Below are 15998 nucleotides of genomic sequence, written 5' to 3'. Positions count from 1 at the left end.
ACTGTAGCCATAGCCATGTCAGCAAGCTAATTGCAGAGCTGTGTATAGACAACCACCGTGGATATACAGTAAGTGCCCATAAATTACCACACAGGTGTTAACCCATGAGGTACCTAACATGTAATGTGAGACCTGGGTACAAAAGGTGATAAATATCCTGCACTGGACAAACATGTGGCTGTAGTGTTCGCAGAAACATGTACCATATACTCACCCAAACATGAAGGTTGGCAGATGTAGATAAGGGGAACTCACTGTGGCTCTGCAGCCATCCTCCATCAGCGTCACAACTGACTACAATAGCCCCTGTGGGATATACCGCAGCAGACACCTCCATCAACTGTAAAGTCCACAACAGTACCCCACCAGGGGTAGCAAAGAGCATGAACAGATGCCATGTGTTGCCTGAGTAAACAAACTGCAGCCCCACACACCGCCATCCTTCCCAGCTACAGGAAAGCTGTGCCTGATGTATGAAGCCATGTCCAACCTGGAATGAATGAACATGTTGCACCTTGTACAATCTGAATGGCAGTGAGCTATGCACATGAGAGACCTGAACCCCAGCACTGACATACATAGGACAAGCTGTACAGAATGATTCATAACACAGAAGGCACCCCCACACTTCAGTAAACCCCTGGTACAGGTCAGCCAGAGAGCCACATATCAACACCCCTCAAGAGGCATCCTGATGAGTGTATGGGAGATGGTAGGCTACCCTGGGTATCACTGTTATGTCAGAGGTAGACGGAGGCACAGTATACTAACCATGACATATGTCATGGCAAACTCCAGTTACAATGTGTGTTGAAGGACAAACACACCCTGTGACTAGCATCAGAAATGGCCTGGGGAACATCGCTAGTGTGTGCCAATGTCCACCCATGTTGTGGAATACACTAGCAATGTTGGATGAGCCTGGTGTAGGTAGTCCATATCCGAACATATTGCAACATGGTCATATGTGCACAACTGGCCCCTACACAGTCTGTTGTGCTCACTATGAAGATGTCAAGCAGTCATAGGACTAAAGCCCAGGATACTGTCCACCACAGTGAAAGTACTGAACCAGTACACTATACGGTACTACAGTGTTAGGTCATTATGAAAGTATGTTGAGAACTGTCTGCAAAGTATCCCATGCAATCCCTGCAGGTACAGTATAATCCCTGTTGTGGCAGACACGAAGCAGTTGGCCAGTTAGTACACAACATGACACCCAACACACAATCATAAACGTGCGATATTGTCGAAGTTCACACACACACAAATATGTGGTGGACTTCAGAGTGCAACATATGGAAAGCTCACACTGGGCATGCTCGCACACTTTGATAAATGAGGCATATGTCAGACAACATGCCATGGAAAGGCTGAACTGGGCATGCTCACACACTTAGGCCATATCTCCGTTTAGCAGTTGGCCACACATATCTGGTATTTGTACGTGTCAGTCCAGGAACCAACCACAACACAGCAATCAGCCCAGTGCACACAGTAAATGACCACAGAGACATAAGTGATATAGTGGATCGCCGTCATATGCAAATATCTTCCACAGATACACAAGTTGGTCATAGGAACAGGGAATGCTATGGCAATAAAGACCTGCAAACAGTAGAACAGCACAACAAATATCGTGCATCCGACAATTGAACATATGGGTGTAGAGGTCAATACTAGGCTTCTTGCCCCAGGGAATTACAGCTCAGCCAGAGTGTGCTTGGCATCTGCATCCCCAGGATAGTAGGCTACTGTGCCCCTGTAAAGTAGGTCACAGAAGGCAACATGTGAGGCTAGTGAGCTGTGCCTCTGTCAAGCAGGGGCACCGTGGAGGTCTCAGGGATTGAATGTGCTAAGCCACAGCCATGTTGTCGGTGTGTGCTGTGAGAGGGTTGCTGAGGATCTCTGACAGTAGGTGTCCGTCAATAACAAACTGAGGGGAGCCCTATCTGCATTCTCTGGATGATTCCACTGTCAACACTGTGTTGTAATGAGTATGTGTGAATGAAGTGCTGTGCCAGAACTGTCCATAGATGTCCTCTCTCTGTGGGCTACAGCTCTGCAATGTATTAGGTCACTCTGTCTGTTGTACGGCGCATATATGGCTGGTGTACAGCTGACAGGTGTCTTGTTGCGGAGCAGTCATGGGTATATGTGGGATAGCATGACCAATGCAAACTGTACACATGCTCATAGAATGCAATTGTCAAGGATTATGCTGAGTGGCCAGTATAGTCCTCCAGCATGGGTCCTCTGAAGTCATCCACCCCAGTCTACACAAGTGTAGAGTCTGCTTGTGCTAAACACAGTTTGTGTGCAGTGACAACCTTGCCTGGGGGTGGAGATGAGATATGGATGTCCAGGGAAAGGTGGGTATGGTCAGATATCAACAATGGTGGTCTACCTCTGGTGTGGAACAGTGAGTACCCACGTTGCAGATGGACAGGTGCAATATGTATTCACCCATGTGGCTGTGGTGTGTGGTTCTGCCATAACACATGGACCCACAAATTGTAGTGGCTGTAGGGTAAAGTGGTAGAGGCCTGAGTAGTTCTCACACACAATATGCCTGTACCTGATGTTAACAACTGGAATGGTGTATGTGAATACCTGCATATCCTGGCACTGTTCCCAGGGTAGCTAAGTGTGTGTCCTGGATGTGGGTGTTGTGTTCTGTACTGGTTGTGTTGTGTGTTACAGGTCCTGTGGTCCCAAAGCATGGCATAGAACATAACCTGCCAGTGCGATGTGCATATCTGACCCTGATGTAGGTGGCTGCAAATGCATATATATGCTATCCCCCACCTGACAGGTAGTACTGCATCTACATACCTCTGTAGAAATAAAGATGTCAGCACCCTATAAATACTACAGGTGCAGAGCAGATGCCTAGTAAGTCGGATAGTGTGCTCTGCTAATGCGCCTCCTTCAAGTGTCATAATATAGTTAGGTAGGGGTTCGAATCCTGCAAATGCTCTGTGGGTGTGTGTGTGGGTGAGTGGGGTTTGTGTGTTTGAGAGGGAAATGTCCCTTTTGGCAACTGGGAAAACACACTACAGGATGCACATTCCCCTTTCTAAACACTGATGATGTCAGCACCCTATAAGTACAGCAGGTGAAAAGAACCACCCAGTAATGCGAATAGCGCGCTCCACTCATGTATCCGTCTTGAGTGTCATAACATAGTTAGGTAAAGGTTTGAATCCTGTACATGCTCAGTGTGTGTGAAGGGGGTTAGTGTGTGTTCAAGACTGTGTGAAAGAAGTATCCCTTTTGTCAACTAGGAGAATACACTACAGGATGCACATTCCCTTTTCTAAACACAGATGATGTCAGCACCCTATAAGTACAGCAGGAGAAGGGAAACCTCCCAATAATGCGAATAGCGCGCTCTGCTAATGTGGCCGTCTCGAGTGCTATAACATAGTTAGGTAGTGGTTTGAATCCGGCAAGTGTGTGTGTTTGGATGAGGGGGGTTAGTGTGTGTGAAAGAAATGTCCCTTTTGGCAACTAGGAGAACACACTACAGGATGCACACTCCCCTTTTTAAACACAGATGATGTCAGCACCCTATAAGTACAGCAGGAGAAGGAAAGCCTCCCAGTAATGCGAATAGCGTGCTCTGCTAATGCGTCCTTTTCGAGTGTCATAACATAGTTAGGTAGTAGTTTGAAGCCTGCAAGTGTGTGTGTTTGGATGAGGGGGGTTAGTGTGTGTGCAATTTTGTGTGAGGGAAATGTCCCTTTTGGCAACTGGGAGAACACACTACAGGATGCACACTCCCCTTTCTAAACACAGATGATGTCAGCACCCTATAAGTACAGCAGGAGAAGGGAAGCCTCCCAGTAATGTGAATAACGCGCTCTGCTAAAGCATCCATCTTGAGTGTCTTAACATAGTTAGGTAGTGGTTTGAATCCTGCAAGTGTGTGTGTTTGGATAAGGGGGATTAGTGTGTGTGCAATTTTGTGTGAGGGAAATGTCCCTTTTGGCAACTGGGAGAACACACTACAGGATGCACACTCCCCTTTCTAAACACAGATGATGTCAGCACCCTCTAAGTACAGCAGGAGAAGAGAAACCTCCCAGTAATGCGAATAGCGTGCTCTACTAATGCGTCCATCTTAAGTGTCATAATATAGTTAGGTAGTGGTTTGAATCCGGCAAGTGTGTGAGTTTAGATGAGGGGGGTTAGTGTGTGTGCAATTTTGTGTGAGAGAAATGTCCCTTTTGGCAACTGGGAGAACACACTACAGGATGCACACTCCCCTTTCTAAACACAGATGATGTCAGCACCCTATAAGTACAGCAGGAGAAGGAAAGCCTCCCAGTAATGTGAATAGCACGCTCTGCTAATGCTTCCGTCTCGAGTGTCATAACATCGTTAGGTAGTGGTTTGAATCCTGCAAATGGCAAGTGTGTGTTTAGATGAGGGGGGTTAGTGTGTGTGCAATTTTGTGTGAGAGAAATGTCCCTTTTGGCAACTGGGAGAACACACTACAGGATGCACACTCCCCTTTCTAAACACAGATGATGTCAGCACCCTATAAGTACAGCAGGAGAAGGAAAGCCTCCCAGTAATGTGAATAACGCGCTCTGCTAATGTGTCCGTCTCGAGTGTCATAACATAGTTAGGTAGTGGTTTGAATCCTGCAAGTGTGTGTGTTTGGATGAGGGGGGTTAGTGTGTGGGCAATTTTGTGTGAGGGAAATGTCCCTTTTGGCAACTGGGAGAACACACTACAGGATGCACACTCCCCTTTCTAAACACAGATGATGTCAGCACCCTATAAGTACAGCAGGAGAAGGGAAGCCTCCCAGTAATGTGAATAGTGCACTCTGCTAATGCGTCTCTCCCAAGTGTCGTAATGTAGTTAGATAGGAATTTGAAACCTGTAAATGGCATGTGTGTGTGTTTGGATGTGGGGAGTTTGTGTTTGTGCATTTCCGTATGAAAAATATGTTAGTTTTGGCAATCAGGAGATCACACTACCTAGTTTTGGCAATCAGGAGATCACACTACCTGACGCACATTACCCTTTCAAAATACTGATGTTGTCAGCACCCTATAAGTACAGCCAGAGAAGATAAACTATCTAGTAAACCGAATAGTGCGCTTTGCTAATGCGTCTCTCTCATGTGTCATGACTTAGATAGGTAGGGGAATGAATCCTGCAAATGGCAAGTGTGCATGTGTGTGGGGGTAGTAGTGTGTATAAATGCAAGTGTGAGAGAACAGATCCTTTTGGCAAATACTACAATACACCAGATGCTGCATACTCCCCCAGTAAACACAGGGGATGTCACCACACTATCAGCACAGCCAAACAGGGCTAGTTGGCTAGTAATGCCAATAGTGCGCTCTGCTACTGTGTCTATTACCATTGTCAGAGTACAGATAGGTATGTTTTGGTAACCCACAACTGCCACGTGTGGTTGTGTCACACAGTATGACCTTGTGTGGGTCTTTGTACATAACAATGCATGCCATTGCCTAAACCAGCAATGGCATTGCACACATGATGTATGTGTGTGACACATACACATAAATACCTGTGACCTGCAGTAGTTACCATGTCTGACACATGCCTCGAGTGGATAAATGGTATTTGCAATGTATACCAATATGACTGTGTCTTACTGTGCAGGGTCCGCATGTGGTATGTCTCTATACAGTGTGGGTGTATATGGTGAAATACCTACAGCAGGGGATACACATCTGGACTGGGCCATATAGTGTACATGTAGTCGATGTACAGGTGCTGCATGTTCCCACCTGTTGTGGTAGTGGTAACATGTCATTCCACTGCAATTCAGTGACCACGTGCTGTGAACCCTTCAACTAGTGTGTTGTAGCTACAGTAATGCTCACGCACAATGTTTGGCTTGATGCAGTCCAGCCATATAAACACAGTTCTTGAGACTGTCATATTGCCAGTGTTGTTATGGAGGATAGGTGGTCTTCCTGTGTATGGGAGGGTTGTGTGTGCCAGGCTATGAACCAGATGGCAGTCCGACACACTGTTAGCTGCACATGATTAGGCCCTGATGCTTTGTGCTGTGCCAACAACCTGGAGGTGTGTGTATCTGTGGTACCTTGGGATACCACCCCCCTATCCATGTGTGTTACATGTGTAGGGGATGACAGGCATGGTATGGGGCATAACCTGTCAGTGATGGGTAACACCTGTGAGCCATGAATCATGAATCTGGTACTGCACATACATTGCAGTTCACCGTGCTGAGGACAGTGAATGGTGCATGCATCTTCCGGTGTACACTGCTGTTGTTGTGTAGCAGCACTGTTAGTGTCCTAACCTGTGTGATACCCACGGAGGTGGCTATGTAAACCATGTCCTGCAGCATAAGGCAGTATGTGTGTACCAAGGAGCTTTGCCATTATACATCGGGCCATGGGTGTCACGTGCAAGATGACCCTTGCACATCATTGTGGCTTCCCTAGCATGTAAGCACACATTGACAGCCAGCGGATACCCTATGAATGACCGTGGAGACTGAGCATAATGTAGACATACAACACCCTTCCCACATATAGTGGTAGCATACCTGGTGAGGGTATGTTGGCAACCAACATCAGGCTCATACTGGCCTGTGCCACATGCTGAGAGATCCATTCTATGTTCCCTATCATGTAGTCCAGGGAGGTATGTCTCAGGCAGCCATACTGGCATGGTCAATGAGTGAGTGATATGTGTCCATGCCTCTGACTGACCTGTATGCATGTGTTCTGTGGTGGACCATAGTGCCCCTGAGGCATATCACTGTGACCTTCACTAGATACAGCCTGTTGAGTGGGACCCCAGTGCAGCACACAAGACAGGTACCTGACACGTCTGTAGCAGGTGTGTTGTGTAGCCCTACAGGCTGTGAGTGTGTGGCACAGGGGATGTGTGTGCCATGTGTGGCATGTGCTCTGTTCCGACGGAACATATGCCTGTGTGCCAGCTGCGGAGGTGTGTGATGCCCAGGCAGGCTGCTATTCTGAGTCCCCACATATGCCCCAGTGTGTTCAGCATGCTGTCAGTGCGTGTCAATGTCTAGCTTGTATTGTAGTCACTGTAATATATTTTAGTTATTTATTTAGTTATCCTACATTTGTTGACTGGGATAGTCCGACTGGATGCATGTCCATTTCCAGGGGAGGCCCGGGGAGACAAGCTACGAGGGTAGCAGATACAGCATTACATAATACCAGCATTACATATTACAAACAGATTATTTACAGAGATTACATAAGTAAGCAAGTTAAATATGTTCCACAGGTTAATGTTAGTCCTGAGCACAAGTCAGGATTAAATTAAATTACACAGAAAAGTGGTTCACAGATTTTACACATTCGAGTTAGCCAGGCTTGATACATTGACATAGCCAGTTAAGTGACAAATGTTGTTTGAGTCTAGTGTTAAATTGGCCTAAGATGGACAGTAGGGTAATATCAGCTGGAAGTGAGTTCCAGGATCTACTTACAGAGTTTGCAAAGAGAGAATCACCGGCTGTGTTATTAAATATGCTAGTCTGAATTAGTAGTTTGTTAGAGGATCGAAGCGGTCTAGGATTGTTATAGGGGGTGATAATATTTGAAGTGCAGGAGTATTGTCTGGATTATAGAGGATTTTATAGGCCATAATCAGTTGGTTATACTGTATTAGGCTGGGTATTGCAAGCCAACCAAGCTGATTTAGATTGATGCAATGATGTGTCCTAAAAGGCAGCCCAGTGGCAAACCTGGCAATGTGGTTGTAGCAAATTGAGTGTTTGTTAAGGACAGTCTTGTTCATATTCGAGAGTAGAGGGGATGCATACAGAAGGGTTGAAACAAGGTGTGAGCGAGCTATGGCACCTTTAGCTGGAGGGGCTAGGAAGGCTTTAATTCTGTAAAGTGACCCTAGTTTTCTATTGCTGGCTTTGATAATTTGGTTAACATGCAGGTCACATTTGTGATTATTGTCTATGATGACACCTAATAGTTTAGTAGATGGGTCAGGGGAGATTATTGTGCCATCAGTTGATGTTATGGTAACGGTGAAAGCGGTAGACCTACGTGTTGGTGAAATAACAGCAGTTTAGTTTATTTGGGATTTAGGATCAGACGATGTTCAGAAAGCCAGTTTTCTATTGTATTAAAGGTGGTCTGGGTAGCTGACCATAACTCTACTGGAGATGTGGCTGAGCAGATCAGAGTAGAGTCTTCAGCATATTGGATACAGCTGACTTTTGGGATGACAGTATAAAGGTCGTTAATGAAGATGGAGAACAGCAAGGGCCCTAGTATAGAGCCTTGTGGTACTCTGAGGGTGTTAGGTAGAAGGTTAGAGAGTTTGTTCTGCCAGAGGCCAGCCTGCTGTCGACCATGCAGGTAGGATTGAAACCATTGGAAGGCTCCAGTATCTAGACAGAATGTTTGCAGGGTGTGGATTACAAGTTGGTGATCAACCATATCGTATGCCTTGGAAAGATCCAAAAAGAGGGCTGAGGATATATAATTATTGTTACAAGTATGGTTTATGGTGTTAGTAAAGGCTAGGAGGCCTGAAGTAGTGCTGTGATGAGGACGGAAGCCATGCTGAGTGTCTGCCATAAGGCGAGTTTGGATTAGGTGGTGCATGAATTGTCTATGACTAAAGTTTCCATAATCTTTGCAAGTGGAGAGAGTATAGCTATTGGCCTATAATTGGAGGATTCAGTAGAGCTGCCTCCTTTGTGAAGTGGGATTACATATGACATTTTCCAGATGGTGGGAAATTTAGATTCTACCATGGTTCATTTGATTACCTTTGAGATGGGGTAAGCAATATCATCATCTGATTTTGATAGGTACTCGGCAGGGAGTTGATCAGCAGAAAGTGTAGTGGGTTTCACTGTTTTAATCAAGGTACGGAGAAGTGAAGTGGCGACTGGTTGGCAGCTGAATGCAAGTAGGTTTCTAGGGGTGCTACTTTCAGGACCAGGGGAGCTAGGAGGTAGATGGCTAGCTAGGGCCTGAAATGTCTCAGTAAAGAATTGGTCAAAACTATCAGGAACATCTTCAGGGGTATTATCAATAGTAGCAGCAGGGATTGGGGTTGACGTTTGTCCAGGATGTAGTATATATGACATGCCACCTGACAGGGTATGGCATTACTGGGTTCAGAGAGCTCAGTCCCCAGATTGGCTGTGTGGTGGCATCCCACACATGTGTTGTACGTTCCTGGCCAAGGGTGATGGCTGACTGCATACATGTGGCAGCTGTGACATTGACACATGACTCACATAAACCACAACTGGACCATAGAGGTGATTCACAGGTTACCTTTGCACATGCTACCCTAGTAGTGTGATTGCCATGGTGAGTACCAACACATAGGGCCAATGGGGAACAACATACTGAAGGTGTGTATGTGTGGGTGTACCGCTACTGTTTCATAGCACTGACATATATGACTGCACAAGTGGGTAAATGCCAGGTAAGACGTGTGCAATGTGTCACAGGCAACGTACATGCGTACAGGACAGACAGTGACGTTCTGTCATGTGGAAAGTTGACATACGTATCGTACGCTATGCAGATGTCACTAGAAGTCTACAGAAGCACTGTAACTCTGCATTGCAGGTGTAAGCAGTGTTCCAGGGAACCCCAAGCGAACATGCATGCAAACAAAGCTACAGTAAACAGGGCTGGAAGTAGTGCATTGTACAACAAAGAAGGGGTAACAATAACAGTAAGTAACAATGCAAATATGTAGGCACTATCAACATGTACCCAGGAATACACAGCGCAGATGCCCATGGTAGAACTGATATTAGGTCATAGTTATTTGTGATTTGGATTACATTGGTACTGCACACATATCTACATGCGCAAACATCCACATGGCATAGTCGTTGTGGGCAACTTGACACCATTACTGTACATGTCCACCATTGCTTATCACTACTTGTGTTAGCTTTCCCCCTGTGCTACCCATGTATGCGGCTATCTGTTGGCAACATTACCACCGGCATGCAGTTATGTGCAGCTGTTATACTTTGGTATGTACTATGGGTGCAGATAACAATTCAGGACATTCATACAGTTACTGCAGCAGGCATTCTGGGATAAACACACAGTCATAGCAGCACACTGTACTGTTACCAACATGATACTACTAATACACTTCTATCTAGTCACCCTGTGCATCAGCAACATGTTTACCTGTTCCCGCAATGATGTTGGAGATTGCAGGAGGTGGCACAGTGTCATCATATGCACAGGGTGTGGATTAGGTATGCCTGAGTCAGCCACTGATACCACCATTTGACATGTGTGCGTATGTGTGTTGGTGAGGGTCAGCAGTACAGGGTGGGGCAGTGTTGGTGCAGTGTGTGTGTGTATGTGGTCACCCTAGGTGTTAACATTTCGCATGTGTGTATGCACGCACACAGTTCCACCTCATGGCTGCCATATACAGGGGTTTGTGGACAGCCACAGACTGCACCTGGCAGGTCATACAGATCAGTGTCTGTGTGCATGGACACGGTACCTGTGCCTGGCAGGGGTGCTACGGACTGTATCCAGTACTAAGCCAGACTGGGTACTGTCATCAGAAGCGGGAGTGTGTTGACTGGACACAAGTCCCTGTTGGGACTGTCCAGAACCACATGCACGTGGTCTCCTGGGGCGTTCCGATGACAGCACAGACCCAGCATTGCTGGGGCTGCTGCTGGCACTATGGGGGTGTGTGCAAGCCTGTTGTCATCCGCTCCGACTGCCAGCTGCTGCTGCTGCTGACATACGGCCACGTCGACGCCGCAAACGCCCACCATTGCCCTGGCTCATGGACATCTGGTTGTGGAGCTGCTGTAATATGTCCCCACAACGTCTATGACATCGGTGAAGTTATGGATAGCATCCGCAATGTCACACATACTGTCTGTCATGGCTGTGCGACATGCTCTCAGCTCCCTCAGACCCTGTCTGGTGTACCTTTCCATATGTAACTGTGCCTGTATGACAGTCCGAAACATAGCTGAGGTTGACAGACCTCTTTGGGCACGTCGGCCAGAGGCAGTACGCCCACGGATGCTCCCACGAGAACCCATGGGCAACTGTCTGTGTGGTACCATCGGAGGACCCTGCCCATGGCTGCTGTGTGGGGACGTATGTGCCACAGGTACCACATTACCCTGGTCTATGCCCACTGTATCCTGTCCATCACCTAGGGACAATGGCGACAAAGGATGTACTGGCAGGATGACTGTGCGCAATGATGGGGTTGACAGCTGTGTACTGTCAATTGGCTGACCAATGGTGGACCCTGACACACCTTCCTGTACCATTACACAAATATCATCATTACCAGTAGCCGTGGCACAGGATTCAGGTTCCCTGCTGCAGGTCACCAGAGCAGCCCCAGAACCTGTGGGAGAAAGACAGGAAACACAGTTTACAATCTCCAGACATTGTTACCAGTGATGCACTTATACACACATGCACACATGCACACATGGACACATGCACACATGCACATGTGGACACAGCCACACATGCACACATGGACACAGGCACACATGCACACATGCACACGTGGACACATGCACACATGCACACATGCACACATGCACACAGGCACACATGCACACATGCAGACATGCACACGTGGACACATGCACACATAGACACATGCACACATGGACACATGCACACGTGGTCACATGCACACATGGGCACATGCACACATGGGCACATGCACACATGCACACGTGGTCACGTGTACACATGCACACATGCACACATGCACACATGCACACGTGGACACAGGCACACATGCACACATGCACACATGCACACATGGACACAGGCACACATGCACACGTGGACACAGGCACACATGCACACATGCACACATGGGCACAGGCACACCTGTACACATGCACACATGCACACCCCGCAGTATGCACACAGAGCACTACTGAGTTACACTACTGTTACTAGCATTATCAGGACTATTATAGGTTATGTTAAACACACTCACCAGCATGGATGGCCTGCCGTGCTGTAACCCTGGAGGGACCTGCAGAAATGAGATTAATGTCAGTGGGCACAACTGTGCCATTGATATTGCATATGATACAGTGTACAGAACATTCAAGTGTACATATGGCATATTACCTGCACGCTCCATGTCATGCTGCTGTGTGGAACCAGCCCCTATCATAATGCAGGTGTACTGCTGTTGGTGTTCTGGGGCTGGGGTCACAACACTTAGGAGTAGCCCCTCCAGTCTGGTGAGGGGGGGATGTGTGGCCACCCCACCTCCTGTGGCAACCTGTTGCCTGTGGATATCTGATGCACGCTGACGGACACTTCGGATTAAATCACTGCAGTGATGTCGTACCTTCTCATATGTCCTGTTATGCGTGCCAATATCATTTACCCTATGGACAAGGTCTTGCCACAGTGCAGCCCTCTCCTGCTGATTCTGACTGGTGCGGGAAAACAGGATGTCATACTCCCGCACCAGGCTCTGGTGGATCTCCTCGTCTTCTGCCACAGAGTAGGCGGGGTTATGCTGATGCGCCATCTCCCTGGAAGAGAACACAAACAGGATATCAGCAGACCATGTCAGCAATATATGGCACACACACTATACATGATACTCATGTGTAGTGATATACTACTACTCCCATATGTTGCATGTGTGTGTCATGGTGGATACACAGGTACATGGCCAGATATCAGTGCTCAGCCAACACCTGTGCAACAATACCTGCCACATTCCACACAACATAGTAGCATGCCCCATCGGTCAGCACACACTGACAGGTGCAATGCACAACCTCACTCTGGGGGTTCATCCCAAGGTACTGTATGTGGGACACTGTCCACTACTGTGATGTGGACAGACATTACTCGGCCTGGATATACATATCCCACCACCACCACCAGCACAGTAGACTACTTTGATATGTATGTGATTAGACAATTATTCACTTGCTGGGACTGAGATGGTATCCATGCAGCACACTGGGCCAGTGGAAGCCACAAGCCACACTGCTGACCCCTTTGCAAATGCTTACCACGGACATGCCACAGATTGCATGGAACTTGCACACACATTTCTAACCCAGACCCTATGCACAAAGGTTAGGCATCCTGTCCGGTGGACCCCAGACAGAGGCAGATTGTATAACAATAGCGGGAGGCTACTGCAGGACAGAGCACATTCACATTAAGGGAAGGCATCTGTGGTCAGCACTGGTACTACGCTACGGTCTGTCATAACAACAGCCATGGCCTACTCTGGGAGGGAAATGGACACAAACACTAAGGATGACCACAAGGCCTTCTTCAGTAATGTTACACATATGGACCACATGCCTCAGATATGCTCTGTGTTAATACACACCTACTTAACATTCACCAAACACACGGATATTGGCAACAATCTTGCAGACATGTTCAGTGCACGTATCCCCCCTCCTTCTCCCCCACCAGTTGAAATATTTATCACAGCTGGATGTAACCTCCCTATCATCTCACATGTCCAGGTGAGGGCCGCCTCAGCAGAGAAGAACACACAGCATCACTGTGACTTCATGGTATCCCTGGATGTGTGCTACCTGCACTCCAAGAGGACATACAACTGCATATAACACTGATAATTTATATTGGCCGTACTACAGGATATGTACCTGGACAGTGGCATACAGCAACAGTGGTCTCACACCACTAAGGAGGCACCTCGACTGACCCTGGGAACTACCACATCATATGCATAACCGGCCTGGTCTGCTAAGCTATGGAATTATGCAGTATGGGATGCATATGCAGTGATATCGGGTACCTGCAGACACTTGTTCCCAGCCAGTGTGCCTTTGTGATGGGCTGATCCTGCCTTTTGAACCTGGCTGACCTTTCAAAGCAGTCACTACAGCCATTGCTGGGGCAACGCACAGACAACTGCTGCCAGGATCATGGCCTAAGACTGACTGACATGTAATGTATGGTCATCCCCTTTTGGTGGAACTACGTACACGCAACATATCACATGGACATACCTATAGATACAGACCTATGACACATTTGGACGGTTCACAGTATGCACACTATTAACCTGCTACTTTGCATTACCTGTGTTTGTCGCAGCTGGTTGCATTACCACTGCTTCTGCTTGCTGCTGCTACTGTCACTGCTGACAGCTTCGGGTGACAGAGTCACAGTGTATAATTTTTTTTTTTTCTCTCTCTCTCTCTCTCTCACTTTTCACTCTCCCTCTGTCTGCTTCCAGACAGTGCAATGAATGTATTGCATGTGTGGAGTGTTAGCACTGGATGCTTTTTTAGGTATCTGCATAGGTCCATGTGATGGCCTCTGCACCAATTGTAAGCCAGCATTTGCTAATTGCATACAGCCAGTTGTGTACTGATTGCAGTTCTCACTGTGATTTCAGGTCAGTGCTATAAAAGGGTATGTGGGATAGGCGTTGCCCTTTCAGATTGTAAGGGTGGGGACCATGCTGGTATGCTGTGGACAGTGTTCTGTGAGTGTAAAGGTTAGTATCTCTCTCATGATTCAGGCTGTGTTGTATATTCACATTTCTCCATTCCTCTCTCATGTTCCCTGTAGCACGTGTGTATGCACAATGACTCCTACAACTATATATAGATATATATTTATATATATATATATATATATATATATATATATATATATATGTACATATACATACATTTATATATGTACTTTAACTGACATTATTATCTACAAGCTACCAACTAGCATGGCTGTTTCTGTTCACACACTACTATTATGGAAATCCAGTAGTTTTGACAGTAATTCTAAATGACATGCTTTGTGTACTACACATCCTATATTCCCTTTACATTCATCCCTACTATTACATGTTATATTTATTTTAGCACAATGTTCTTGTATAAAAGTCATGGCTAAGTGGTAGGTCATACAGACTAGTGTTTCCTGGGTTCGGGACTGACAGTGGGATTTTATTTTGCTTTTGAACTGAGTACAGGACCTGTCAATCAAAGTGACTAAGGCACTTTTAAGCAGTTGTAACAGGGTTAGCGCTGGTTTGCGTGGAGCTCACGCATGCGCACTGGCGGTTAGCTCCGGGCACACAAGCGCACACCCGCTTACAACCGCTTAACGGTGCTTACTCTGGCGCACACCCGCGCTATTTTCTTTGAAAGAAAAGAAAATGGGGAGACAGGAAAGTGGTGAAAAAGGGGTCACAAAGAGGGTAAGACAGTAGGGAAACAAGCTTGGGATTTGCAGGAGGGGTGTAGGTAAGGCCCATAGCTGCCCATTTCTTCATCAGCAACAGCTGTGCATATGTATGTAATTTGGTGTGACATTTGAAACCTTCCACCCCTGAGAGAGGTGTCAGGACAACAATAATACTTGTTGTACAGCCAATTGTAATTGATAGATTCCATGTCCAGCAGACATGTGTGCGGAATGGGTAGCTATGTATGGGGCGTAATTTTTTTGTGGGTACAGAGTGCCCTTTTTTTTCAGGTGAGAGTGGTATGTCAGGTGAAGGAAGTTGGTACAGCTGGGGAGGTAGGTTGGGTAGGTAAACAGACAAGACAAACAAGACGCATACAGGGGCAGTGTATGACACGTGTGGGGGAGTTACACAACTGACGGGGATGGAGGTTTGGATATCCAGAGCCCATGAGCCCACAGATGGCAACAGTGGAACTGATATCCCCACCCATAGGCAGTTGCCACTGTTCCTTCACTGCCCAGGACGGGGCTGTGCTGGGGGCTGTGTAGGCCGGGCAACAGGCATGCCCGTTAGTTGTGCCACCCGTGCCTCAAGCTGGCGTAGGGGCTCGAGAACAGAGTCCCGAATCTCCCTACGCACCACAGTCCAGACGCTACGGAGGGTGAGTGGTGGTTCTCCTCCAGCCACACTTGCAGAGGGGGGGCGAGCCCCATCCCCTGCAGCGCTTCCACCCGCAGGTGGCACAGGGCCACCGGAGGAGGGTCCAG

Source organism: Protopterus annectens, chromosome 1.part2 (genome assembly GCF_019279795.1).
Source record: "Protopterus annectens isolate FY-2018-M chromosome 1.part2, PAN1.0, whole genome shotgun sequence".
NCBI classification, from domain to species: Eukaryota; Metazoa; Chordata; order Ceratodontiformes; family Protopteridae; genus Protopterus; species Protopterus annectens.
This window is presented reverse-complemented; position numbering follows the sequence as displayed.